The following is a 14804-nucleotide window of genomic DNA, read 5'->3' as shown; positions in this document are numbered from 1 at the left end:
GCTAGCATGAACCTAGCATTAAAATTAGCCTAACATTAACATTAACCCAGCATTAGCATTAACCTGACATTACCCTAATATTTGCATTAACATTTACCTAGCATTAGCATTAGCCTAACATTAACTTAGCAACAGTAATAGCCTAGCAATAGCATTAGCCTAACATTAACATTAGCCGACCATTGGCATTAACTGAGCAATAGCATAAGCCCTGCATTAGCATTAACCTAAAATTAGCCGAGCATTAACATTAATCAAGCATTAGCCGAGCAATAACAACAACCTAGCAAAAACATTAACCTAGTATTAACATTAGCCTAGCATTAGCATTAACCTAACATAACAATGGCCTAGCAATAGCATTACCATGAGCCTAGTATTAGCATTAGCCCAGCAATAATAAGAACCTTGCAATAGCATTGTCCTAGTATTAACATTATCCAAGCATTAGTATTAGACCAGCAATAACAATAACCTAGCACTAGCATTAACCTAGTATTAGGGGGGACATATTATGAAAAATCCACTTTTGCAGTTTTTTTTTTTAATCACATATGAAGTAACTTCAGTGTCCACCAGCCCACAAAATGTGGAATAAACCCATCCAGTCATTTGTTTGTGGTCTGTGTAAGTCTTATAACACAGAGAAAATTGATCAGTTTCAAATTTTCTACATTTGTGATGTCACAAGTAAAAACGGGAATCAGTGTTGCCAGATCAGGATGACAATTTCCAGCCTAATCACATCTTAGAACCTGCCCATTCCAGTAAAAACAGCCCAAACACGAACCACAAATCTGGAAACACTGTGTTTGTGACACAATGCAATGCAGCGGTTCGAGAAAACAGCGACCTGTCACCTTGAATGGATTATTTCTGTAATCTCTGCATGAGACAATGACAAGAAAGCAACGTAGCAGCTCCGGTAAGTGTTTGAAGCAGATGAAACAGCTGCTTTTGCTGTTGAAACTGCTGTTGCTGAACGGCGCACACACTTCATCAAACAATGTTTTTCTGACTCACAATCACAATAGCTGCTTAATTAGCCATGTTTTTTTTACTGTAATGGGCAGTTTTTTGGCTGAAAACTTTTTTTCAGAGGGCTAAAACTCCAGGAAACAGGTGGGTTTGGGAAAATAAACCTCAAATACTATGTTGTTGGGGTTTTTTGAACAAATGGAGATGGGTGAAAAATAGCATAATATGTCGCCTTTACCATTAGCCTAGCAATAGCTTTAACCTTGCAAGTTGAAAAAGGTTGAAATGGGTATAGCAAAAATTTTATATTTTATAAGTTGAAGGTTTAAAATGTTGAAAATGGCAGAGAAAATGAATGGGAACATTTTTTAACTAAATGAACCAATTGAATATCTCAAAAAGTTGTCCTGAATTTTCTGAAAAGTTTGATACCTTACTTGTCAAAATTGGTTGAAAATTGTGTTAGTTTGAGGACACAGAAGAATAACAATAAAATAGAATAATGTGTATGGATAACATGCCTACTGCATCCTCACAATAACTTTAAGATTATAAAGATCTTTGGATTATTTGGATGAAAATGCCAACAGTGGGCACAAATCCCCCAACTCCTAACCCCTGTCATTGTTATTTGTGTTCTTCTTTCCTCAGGAATCAAATCTAATACAGCAGTGATGATGGGGTCACATGGAACTGATTGAGCCACAGACTGTGCTTGATGCCTATTGTGTTTGACATGAGCTGATTGCTAGACAGCCAGAGTGGAAGAAGAAGTTGCTCCGAGCATCAATATGTCCTGTTGAGCTCAGATTTTTGGCCTTCATGTTGTCTTTAATGGGACGTCTTTAGGGATTGTGCCCTAAGTTTGAAGTAAGAGTTGCCAGGCCAACCTACGTGTGCGATGCACTCCGTGTAGCCTATATCTGTGACGGGGAGGATCCTGTTGGACTCCATTAGAGTGTGTTTGGACACCTGTAGGTGCTCGGGACTGGATGAGCGGGGCTGTCAACCAGAGGCTTTGGTAAATCGAGTGATGATCTAAACAGTGGGACACTGGCTAATGAAAACAAGCCCCCAGTTCAATGCATTAGCGTTGCATTAGCACAGAGCGAAAGGAGGATGTGGACGAAGTGATGGTGTTAAAGGGGTCTTCTGTAAATAATTAGTGATTTATTGCAGATTACATTATTAGATTAGTCTTTGGAGGGTTTCCAGAATGGGTGTATGGAATATGGAAAGCAAAGGTCATTAGTCATCATATAAAAAAAGATCAGTCAGGTGAGGGCAAACACAACTCGTATCATTTCAACTATAAATTGATGTTAAACTATAAGCACTCAGAGCACGCCATAACAGTCCTCCGTATTGCATTGTCACCCAACTGTTATAGAGATATTGAGAAAGATCCGTTCATCTATAACAGTGGTTTTCTTCTAGCCTGGCAATAAGCCACACCCATTTCCTTACTTTTTGTAAGAAAGTGGTAATACTGCCAATTATGCTCGCTTCCTTGTTTCAAAATAAACCTAGCCAATCAGAGCCGTACAGAAAGGCGCCCACCATGGAGAAGATATTCAGAGCTGCGCTTTGCTCTGTTTTAAAAGACCTGGATATATCATTAAAACCACAAAAAGAAGAGGCTTTAAAACCGTAAGTCTGTACCGTACCAAATGTGATTTTCCTCGCTGGCTCTATTTAGGAAAAACGATCTACGTTTGTTGCACTATTGTTGCCAAGTCAACTCTTCGTTTGATTGGTTTGATTTGCCCCCCAGAATTCAAACGCCTTATGATGCTTCCAGACTAATCGCCTGTATTAAACATACAAGAATATTAGGATGGATTCAAGGCTATTTTTATTCTAGATCTGGATGAAACCCAGTGGAGTTATAGTGAAACCAACCATACATGTCTGAGTCAAACATCAGTCAATTACCGAGATATTGATTTTTTAAATTTCATCAATGATGAGAGACAGAGATTTTTTCCATTTTAAAACTGATCCAGGATCAGGATATTAATCTGGATCATCCCTAAAATCTAATCACTCGTTCCTTTTCCCATTTTGTATATATTTTCTGATTTCATCAAAATCTGTCCATTAGTTTTTCAGTTAGACTGTTGACAGAAAAAAAACATAACCTCCTTGGTGGAGGCAACAAACTAATATTAACTAATAAGATTAAAATCAAAATTTCAAAAGTAAACTGAAAATACTGTATCATGACAAAAGTCAAATCTACGGAAGCTGACAAGGGCCAATTCACCATGACAACAAACAGCAGATCATGGCCGTCTACAAAATGTTGTGTATCGATGAATGTGTTGAACTGTACTTAAAAGTTGGGTTTAATAACAAAGATATTCTTTCCTTTTTAGCTCATAAATGCAGTGTTGTAATCTTTTTAAGGACTTTGAAGAGATATTACCAAAAACTAAATCTGTTCAGATGAAAATTTGTCAAGTTTTGAAGAGGTGGCTGTAGAGGAGCTGTACGGAAACAGATTAGGGCCAGTTTTTATGGAGACTGTTGGTGTACATGGTGAATTGGCCTTAGTTAGCTTCAGTAGATTTGACTTTAACAGCAGCAAACCTTTGACTTTAATCACAATATTGTATATTTAGTTTATCTTCAAAATTTCTACATTAATCTTGTCTTTTTTGTTTTAATCTTGACATTTCGACTTTATTCTTGCTTTCCCCAAAATTACTTTCTCCATCAAAAATTGGCCCTAATCGTCTTCCTTAACATGTACATTTGGGAAACGAGTTAAAAATAACATCTAAAAGCAGAGTTTTCTGACAGTAGGGACAGTATATTCTATAATTCAGCCTCTCTCAGGGTGTGTACGCTGGTCCTGAACATAAACTCTCCTCTCTACCCGTGACATTTACTAACTCCTTCTAATATGACAGCAGCTGTATTTTCTCCCATGGCCCGGAAAATTAAATCATCTAATTTCCTCCACGTAACTTTGGGCTTTTTGTGGCGCTTTTCACAGAATAAATGAAGGGAAAGGTTTTAATCCATTAAATCATTTATTTACACAGTGAGACGTCTCCTTTTCCAACCGGTGACCAACATGGAGTCAGAGCATTAACACACTGTAATCCTTTTATACAGACAGTTAATATACAGACACAGTTGAGGGTTTATTCTAAAGAAAACGAGATTGAAGAAACAAATCTGCTTCATAACGCTCATTATAATTCACATGATCCCTGTGCTCATATGTATCGTCTGTGCATATCTCTAAACACCTGCATAAATGTATTTATTTATTTTAGGATTTGCAAATGAAACATTTGCATTTATTATAGGAGCCACTTTAATGCTAATAATGGTTAGTGAGACAGGATAATGGCATTTGGGTGTAATTGCTGGTCTCTGAGGTGGTAAAAACACTGCCGGCAATATCTCTCACAGAGAGGGAATTTGTCTTTTATTAAAACTGCTTTCATGGCAGGGACTAAATTCATTCTCTGACTCTATTAGTTTAGGAAATAAACTGCCATGGAGGTACTACAAACACCCCCAGGCGTGCTCTGCATCCCCGTCTTTCGTCCTCATCAAGGCTCATAAACATTTTAGTCTGATCGACTTCTATGAGCGTCCTTCACAGCGGTTTGGATTTCACTGCATTATGAAGTCAGGTTGGAGTCATTTTAGGTTAACACTGCGGAAACAGAGCTGCATCCTTCAGTAAAGAGAAAATAGGAAAATGAAAATATTAAAGCTCAATGTGAAACCTCAACTCGCAAGAAAAGTCATATTATTCAAAAATTTTACATTTAATTATAAACCTTTAAATAAGTTAAATAAATAAAGTAAAGTTAAATTAAGTAAATATATATATACTGTATGTGTGTGTGTTTTTTCAGCAAAGTAATTGTAAATTGAAATATCACAAGATTAAAAAAAACAAACATATTAAGACAGTAGTTCCCAACCATTTTCTTCTCGTGACCATATTTTTACAGTATATCACACATTTTTGGTGACCCCAAAGACTTATTTCCTCTAAAATGAGTTTTTTTTTAAATCATATTTTCTATACTGTATTACAAATACAGAGGAGCCAATATTAAAGCACAAAGTGACAATATGTGCCAACTCAGACATTGTTATACTGCATTTTATTTGAACAAGATTTATATTTGAGAAATTGAAAGTTTAGAATGCAGTTCTTTGAGATTGTGTGTGGTGTTTTAATTTGAAAAAATAATGATATTATATTATCATTTACTGTGCATCTATTGCTGTGATATTATGTTTTTTTGTTGTTGTTGATTTTTTGTAAACTAGATAAATAAAAAATAACAATTTTAAAATACAATTTTAATCAGTATCCTTTTTATTTAATTTTTACTAGACATTTCAGGCAACCACACACTTGATGATTTATTAACAAAGAAAACGTGGGGGGTGAAAAAAAACTAGTAACTTTTACTTTGAGTACTTTTTAATCACGTAACAGTATTTCTACTTGAGTAAATATCAGTATTCTTCACACCTCTGAATATATTAAGACTTGATGGATTTTTTTAAAGGTTTCAACATTTTCAATTCAATTGAAATGTATTCATATTGCGCTAATTTCAACCATAAGTCATCTCATAGCGCTCATATCCAAATAAAAAATGATCAAGAAAAAAATCCAACAATTCCACATGAATAAGATATGCATCAGCGATGGCGGTTAGAAAAAACCTCACTTTTAAAAGGAATAAATGTTCCCTTTAATATTGTGTAACACATGCATGTAGATACATTTTTTTCACAGCCTGATGCTTTATTAATTTATTAGCATAATATAATATGCTGTGTGTGTATCGTCACAAACGTTACGCTCACAGTGACCCACAATCATTTATCCATGATATAATCCTACAGTCACCATATCATATCATATCATATCATATCAGATCATATCATATCATATGCGAGGAAACGAACAATCCTCGGCTCATCTTCCCCATCCTGTCGGGAATTCCAGCGCAGAGCCAATTTCATATGGGCGTATAACCACTTAAATCCCACCATCCTCCGCTCCCTCTGCCAACATGCTTCGCCTCATAGTCCGTAATAATCCCCCCCAAAAAGATTTGGCGGTCACGGCACGATGCTTTCACATGAGAAGTGGAGGCGATGTTTGATGAATGCATGCACAATTGTGGGAGATTTCCTCAATAGATAAAGTTTAACACTTATGGTTATTTCCACCCTTTTCTTCCTTGTTCCTAACGCATTAAATATGTATATGATACACTCGTTTTTCATTACTTGGGAATCCTTTCTTTGGTTTCAATGAACAATAGCATCTATAACTTAGATTTTCACAATGCTGTGGATCTCAAATGTCAACATCTTCCCATAAATGTCAAACAAGTTTGACATGCGGATTTGCTTTTGTCACAACTCTCAATGGTTCTTACGACTCTTTCAACTGTTTTCAGTCAGACAACATAGAAAATATGCCAACATATGATCAAACTTCATTACATTAAAAGCTCATCAACCTCATGTTTTCCTAGGATGCAGCAGAGAAGGAAGAAGGTTTTTTTTGGGTTGGAAATGCTGCTACAAAGGAGGTAGAACCCTGCAGGGGTTTAAGGGCCAGACTGTGTGGTCCTATCACATTACAGCATTGATCCAAAGACTGGTTTACATTGTAAGGAAAGGGTAGAAGACACACAGAGACATCCATACTATGACAAAAACAAGTCTGGACCAAAGAGATAAAATGAGAAAATATAGAAAAAGTTGACAATTTCTTAATTTCTAAAATACAAGTCACATAAAATACAACTTTAGCACATTATGGTGGAATTAATAACTATGCTCAACAAGGCTCTGATTTCAGTTTTGTGGATAAAACCTTCAAAATATTAACTCTCTCTCACTATATATACAGTATATAAAATGTTGACTTCAATGTAATAATTCCAGCAAGTTCTTTTTTAATACAGTATGTTACGGTTTAATTTATTCAGACAAAAGTTTTCAGGAAAATAACCTTTGATCTAATGACATGTTTTGACTGCCAACTGTCAGCCTTCTGGGCGTGGCCAACTCATCAGCAAACGCCTCTGGGGAAGACTGACAGTTGGCAGTCGAAATGTCAGGAGATCAAAGTAAATTTTAAAGTAAATATCCTTCAAAAAGTTGTCTGAATAAATTAAACCACAACATATTATTATTATTATTATTATTCCAACAAGCTCATTTTGTCTTCTTTTTTTTAAATAATATAAGATTTCATTTTTTCAGAAAACTGTTTCCAGGAAATTTACTTTGATCTCCTCACATGTTTTGACTGCCAACTGTCAGCCTTCCTCAGAGGCATCTGCTGATCACTTATGAGTTTTTTCTGTGTGTGGCCAACTCATAAGGACACATCAAAGCGATCAGCAGACGCCTCTGAGGAAGACTGGTAGTTGACAGTCAAAACATGTAAGGAGATCAAAGTAAATTTCCTGCAAAAAGTTGTCTGACTAATTGAAACCTTTACATATTATTATTATCATTGTATATATTTTAAAGTGTATACATATATACAGTATGTATTTCTTGTGTCTCTATGGAAACACATTTAAATAAATAAACAAATGAAGTCCCTGTTCTCATTCAAAGGTCCAAACTCTACACCTCACAAAGTTGAAAGTCTAATTCAAACTTCACAGACTTTTATTTTGTGTCTGTGAGTTCAGGACTTTGTAAGGCGACTGTTTCCCACATCGGGGGTTCGATCAGGAACATATGGGAAGGGTGATGACCCCCTCCAGCAGGCAAAAGCAACAGCGCGACTGCCACTCAAAGTGATGGCGTGTGGACGTGTGTGTGTGAGAGTGAAGGTTTTATGTGTCGGAGGAAGATGGGAGGCTGTGTTACGACTCCGGGGGTGTTACGACAAACATTGTCTCTGTTTGAGAGAGTGACACTCCGTCTGTTCCATGAGAAACATATGCTTTACTAACATCTCTCTATCATCAATATCTTTACATTCTCTCTCACACACACATACATAGTGAGATTATCTTTACAGTAAAGCAGAGAAAAAAGGATAAATTAGATTAGAGCAGAATGAGATACTCTAATCCAGTGGTTCTCAACCTTTTTAGCCCCACGGACCCCAAAACAAAGGCTCCAGAAACTGGGGAACCCCACTGTATCTGAAGATGGTTGAACACAGACATTGGAGAACAGTCATGTGGAGACAGGACCATCTATAAGGGGGAATAAAGGGGAGAGATTTTTGGGGCCCATCCATAAAGTCCGCAAAATGATGGTCCATTGTTCTATTAATCTGTGATAACCACATTTATTTATTCATCTGAATAATATCCATCAGGAAGTTGAGTATTATTTGTGCCATAGTATATAGTCATCTTAAAGATGTAAATCCTTGTTTTAATCAGAAATAAAAAGGGTTAAACGTGAGCAAAAGTGGCAGAAAAGGTGGTGAAGTGAGATTTTAAAAACTAAAGATATTGGTGAAAAGTATGAAATTAGAGTGGCCAAAAAAAACAAACAGAAAATGTAGTAAAAAGGGTTCAAAGTAGTGTTGTAGTATAAGACCAGCTTCTAAAGGTCTTGGTCTTCTCTGGGTCTTGGAGTGCCCTAACTCTGGATTTTTTTGTCAACACCGGTCAAGACCAGCACTGATTTCTGCTGTTCTTCAACTTTACTAATGTGATAGGAGAAGAAGAACTTGGTAAAACATTAAATATCTTTGATTCATGCGTTACTCTTTTTTTGGTCTGTCAACTGTATTTTAAAGAACCTAAAACTAAAAAGAGAATGTTATTTAAGTGTTCAACCTTACCATGGTTTTTGAAATGGACTTTGAAATTGTCAAAAACACTAGTTCAAAGTGTCAATATTGGAACAATTAGTTTAAACTGGCAAATAATGCGCATGGCAAATCGTCAATGTGAGAAAATTGGCAAACATAAGCATTAAATATGGTGAAAAGAGGTTAAAAGTGACAATGATAGGTCAATGTGTGCGATATTAGGTGGAAAAAGTGGTGGAAAGGATTTATAGGTGCCAAAATGTCTTGAAAGTGGAAAAAATGTGCAGAAAAGGCATTAAAATTTGACGTAGAAGTGGCAGATATGAAAGCAATGTAGCAAAAATGCATTAAAAGGAGCAAAAATATGGCAAGAAAAAGTGATGAAAATAGGTTAAAATATGGCAAGTTTGGTATAGTGGCAAAAAATAAAAGGGTAAAAATAAGTATCTCGCGACCCCAAATGGGGTCCTGAACCTAAGGTTGAGAACAGGTGCAATTCTGCAGTGTTCTCTGCTTGGCTGATGGAGGCACTGATGCCTTTAGCCTTTTCTTCGTCTTCCTCGCTTGCTGCCACCCACTCACCTCCACTCTCACTAGTGGTCAGGTTTCTCAGAGGTGGAGGAGGAGGAGGAAGAGGAGGGTGCTCGTTCTGATCAATGACAGGAAACCAGATGATGGGAAGGGTAGACATGAAACAGATAGGCTTCATAACCTACACACCTACAAGGATGCCACACTCTGGCCTTCTATCTCGCACACACACACACACACACACACACACACACACACACACACACACACACACACACACACACACACACACACACACACACACACACACACACACACACACACACACACACACACACACACACACACACACACACACACACAGACTGATTGCAACACTTGTTTCCATTGACTCGACCATAGTATTTTCTTTGAGCTGCATGTAGAGCATGGGCCAGTGCAGGGGAAATACAAATGATATCTGATATTAGATCAAGCTTTTCTCACAGCTATACAGTAAGTAAATCTCAAACATATTGCTTTTCATCTCCAGAGGGCAACACATTCCTATACATGAAGAGATATGAATATAGAAGGTGAGAGCACGGCACAAATAGCCGTCATACAATCACTCCTTTCTTCTATTTTACTTCATTTTATTTTGGCAATGAGGAATCTGTTGAAAATAATGCAAAAAAACATGTATTTTTTATTTCAAATATTTCATTAAATTTGCCTTTTGTTCAACAAGGTTTATAGGTTTCATCAAGATACATTAAGAGCAGGAGCAACATAAATTATTATTTTATTGTCTTTCATTTTGGCAATGTGGTATCTATAGAATAAAGCATATAAAAACATGGATTTTGTTTTAATATTTTCATTTTCAAACAACATGAACATATAAAACTTATTAAAGTCATAAATGTGTCTGTATGTACTGTAACAATTTCCCTTGAGCTTTAAAATCAAACATGTAAACATGTAAGTGTACAGTATATACAGCAGGGTTGGGTCAATTATAATTGTAATCGAGTAACTGATTATTAATTACAATTATGGGGTAATTACAATGGTAATTTAAAAAATCTGTTGTAATTGAGTTTAGATAATTGACTTTGTAATTGTAATTGCCATGAAAATTCTATGAAAATGATCAATTACAATTGAACGCAAAACTGGGGAACCATGTTACAGTTCTATGTTCTACATATACTGTATATAGTCAACAATTATTAAAATATGTTTCATATCAAGCTTTCTCACATTTTACTATTTATTTATTTTATTATTATATTTATTAAACAGACACAAAAAAGGCTCAAACGACCACACCAAAAATATTAAAATCTATATTTTCATTGATTAGGAAGCCTAACAAGTTAACCAATAGATAGGAAAGAAATTAGATGATATATAATTGTTTTTAGTGTATTTTACAGCTGATTTAGGACCTGTTATCATAAGAGAAGCTAACGGAATGCTAACATAAGATCATTTATGATTAATTGTAATTGAACTTTAGTAAATGAGAAAGTAATTGTCATGAATTTTCTGACGATAAAAATTAATTGGAATTTAATTGGAATTGGAAAAAAGGCTGGTCACTGTAATCATAATCGTATTGTAATTGAACATGGATAATTGAAAACGTATAACTAAAAATGAAAAATGTAATTGACCCCAACCCTAATATGAGAACAAACAGCTGCAAGGTCAGCGAAAATATTATAGATATTCAATCGCTGTTTAAATCCTTCCTGTTTTTTTTTTTTTTTTTTTGTTCCACTATCGTAGACGAGAACGTTTTGTAAAAAGTTCCAAACGTGAAGATTTGCTGCAGCGGCTCCGACCCTGAACATAAAGTGCATCCTTGTACGCCTTCCGTCACACACACACACACACACACGCACACACACAGACACACACACACACGCAGGCTAACTCTTAACTCCTGTCAAAACATGAAGCTTTAAAATTGAATTAGGACCACATGCTGCAGTCCCTGCTGAGGCCCCCAACCATCGCCTTTAACACCACACACATGCAGATATGTGTATGGACACACAACGTGTAAAAAAAAAACCCTTTGCCTTCAATTCAATACATGAGATAACTCTAGAGTCAAACATATCAAACCAGGCTGGGTTTTTAGATGATTGCTAATGCACCACAATTAAATCACTATGAATATTATATTTCATTTCTGCAAAGTCCTGTTAGAATTAAAATAAGGAACAGTTTGCTAATGCTTTTTCCTGAATGACATTTGGTTACATATTTCTTGACATATTTAAACATGAAGTTATGAAGCTTTGAATATTTATGATATTTTCAAAGTCAAATTACACTCTATATATTTCACACTATAAAATATTAAACACTTTGTATTTTCCAAATAATCTCATCGTCAGGATTTAACACTGAAACACAGTGAATATGTTCGCAGAGTTAAAAAAATATACAAAATATTTTAAAGTAAGGGTGTCCCAATCCAATATTGATGTCAGAAATGAGTTATATCATTATATTGGCCTGCATCCTTTATTATTTCATCAAAACAAACCTTTTCAATCAAAGAAAAAAGTGTTCAAATGCAAAAAAAATGTAAATACTTAAGACCCAAATAATTGCATTTGAACACATTTGTTTCTTTTTTTAAAAAAATTATTATTGAAAAGTATTTTTTGATTGAATAATGAAGACACAAATAAACCTCCATACACCTAAAAACTCAGATCTCAGCAATCAGATATATAATTTGTTGATTTTATTTATTTCTGTCTTCTATTTTATTTATTTTTATATATTCTATTCAATTGTAGAATAGGCTTTTGTTTAAATTAAACTAGTGGTTATTTTTGCACTTTAAAAATATACTGTATATATGTTTGTTTTTATTGAATTCAATAAGGTTATTTTTTCAGGGTTTTCAAATTAGTTTTTTTATTCTGACTTTTTATCTAATTGTGGAATAATCTTGTGTTTAAAGTAAAATATCTGTAATCTATTGGTTAATGATAAACAGGTCCGTTTTTGACCCATTGACTATTTCTGACTATTGTTCTATCTTGAACAGTCATTTAATTATGTATCATTTGATACAGATGTTTACAGCTGAACGATCAGCCACTCATCAAGCCCCATCTGTCTGTTTAGTGTTTCCTTCATCGCTAAAGATTAAAAAGTTTGACTTTTATCCAAAAAGCAACTCTGCGATATGTTTTGGACGCTGGTGCCAAGTTAAACTTCTACTATTGGAAATAGCGTTAAAGCAATATTGTCCAAGTGAGAAGGTTCATTAATCATGTGTCTGACAAGAGCTCTGGACACTGTTGTGGAGTAATGAGTGTTGCTAACCTTTAATACATGCGGGCTGCTGTTGGTCAGGTGTGTATAATTAATGTGCTGCTAAGTTCAGGGTGGAAATTTTAGAAAAAAAGCTGTCAAATAAATCTCATTTTGTGTTAAATCATGTTTGAGGGAGATATATCTACAATTTAACTTCATATTTAAAAGTCACCGTAAATGTGACGACATAGTATTTAATAATATAGTGTTACAGGGTTAAAATAAGCATGTTTTGTAGCAGATCCTTATTATTATTGAGCTGTTCTGGTTTTGCTCCTGCAAATGAGACTTAAGTGGAGTTTGGGACGTGACCTTATAGCTTAGGACCTTAGGATAAGGTTAGTGCAGCATTTGTCTGTGTGTGCACGACACGTGCACGTGTGAGTGCGGGCACTAATAGTGTGTATTGAAAAAAAAAAAAAAAAAAAAGGCAACTGCAATGCAACCCAACACCAGCTCTTTGTCTGAGCTGCACAAGCTGCTCACCGATCTGGCTCATTATTTAATGCATTCAAATCATGTATCTTTAAACTTATTTTTGAATTCTAGTTTGTGTGACTGATTTAAAAAGTATGGATAATTTAACTACAATTGTTTAAAACGTAATGAGATAATTCCCTCACAAATTACAATAATAAACATTAAAATAACATTATTTTCTACGGAATATTGCATTCACTTTAAAAAAGAAAATCAAAAATAAATAAATAAATAAATAAATAAATGAAAATCCAGTTTTTCTGAATATAATTTTTTTGGTTTGTTTTGCAGACAGTTTTTTGGACTAAATTTTTTTCTGTTTTTCATGATATTTTTTTTTTTTGCTTTTCTGACTATTTTTTTCTGCGCTTAGAGGGCATTTGAAACAAACAATCATTTTTTATTTATTTTTTTATTGAGAACAAACAAAAATTCACTTTAAAGTTGGTTTAAGACACTGGGAGATAGTTCTACTTTTACAGTTGTTCATAAGAAAAGCCCATTCACATATGCAGGATATAGTGACATTTCTCCAGGATCAGTTAGACAGATATGGCATGTTATATGGATATAAAATGATGCATTTTGGCCTCGTGGTCACTCAAGATACTATCAGGAGAAGTGCTGAAAATACTGGATCTAGCTAAAGCCCCATATGATGGATGTTTTTGCATGATTTTGATATTCAGAAAAAGAATTTGCACAAAAAACTGGAAAAAGTACTCAGAAAAACTGAAAACAATTAGTCTGAAAAACAGGAGAAAAAAAATTGTTCCAAAAAACAGAAAAAAATTACTCTGAAAAAAAACTGAAAAAGAAATTAGTCAGAAAAATTAAAATTATTCAGAAAAAACAGATTATTAAAAAAAAAAAAAAAAAATCAAGTGAATGCAATACACATCTGTAATTTTCTCAATTCAGGGTTTAAATTCTTAATATAAGAACTAAATCTGTGATAAAGCAAACTTTATAATGGTTATGTGTTTTGTTTTTTTGTCAAACAGTGAATGAGTTATCCAGGGTTCATGAATGAATCAACAGGTTGTTAAGGTCAAGACCAGGAAACTTCTCACCCTTTTAACACTGCAGTGACATGCAGCTCCTTCAACTGTTTATGAACCTTCTAATGGGTGTGTGTGGAGCGAGTAAAACAGAATGCTGGTGATCTCTAGTTACACACAAGCCTTAAAGGAATGAAACGGTGATACCAAAAACCAGCAACATATTGATACGTTGGTTTTTAATTTTCCCACACTGCCCGGGGTGGTTTAGTTACAGCGTTCACAGTGAAATATTGTCAACGCAGGGCCACCGGTGTGTGCAGATGTGCTGCCATCCCTTCAGAGACATGATAATTGTTTGTTGTGATTTTGTAATGAAGCCCTCAGGCCTTCTTAAGCTAATCAGCCTGGTTCACTCACTGTGGATGGATGGGTTGTCACGGCCGTGGGCAGGACTACACACACACACACACTAGCAGCAGCAGCCAGCCTGTCCTATAAATCACACAGCACGCCCCGCCCCCGCCCCCGCCCCTCCCTTTACCACATTTCAGCTGTTGTTTCTTGTCCGACTAGAGGTGATGACACATGAACAACAATTTAAGGAAACTTTGCTGCCAGTGTTCATGATAATGCATCAGTCGTGCACATGTAACCTACTGTACTACAGTTAAAGAACAGCTGAATAA

The sequence above is a fragment of the Gouania willdenowi genome, chromosome 15, assembly GCF_900634775.1.
Source record: "Gouania willdenowi chromosome 15, fGouWil2.1, whole genome shotgun sequence".
NCBI classification, from domain to species: domain Eukaryota; kingdom Metazoa; phylum Chordata; class Actinopteri; order Blenniiformes; family Gobiesocidae; genus Gouania; species Gouania willdenowi.
This window is presented reverse-complemented; position numbering follows the sequence as displayed.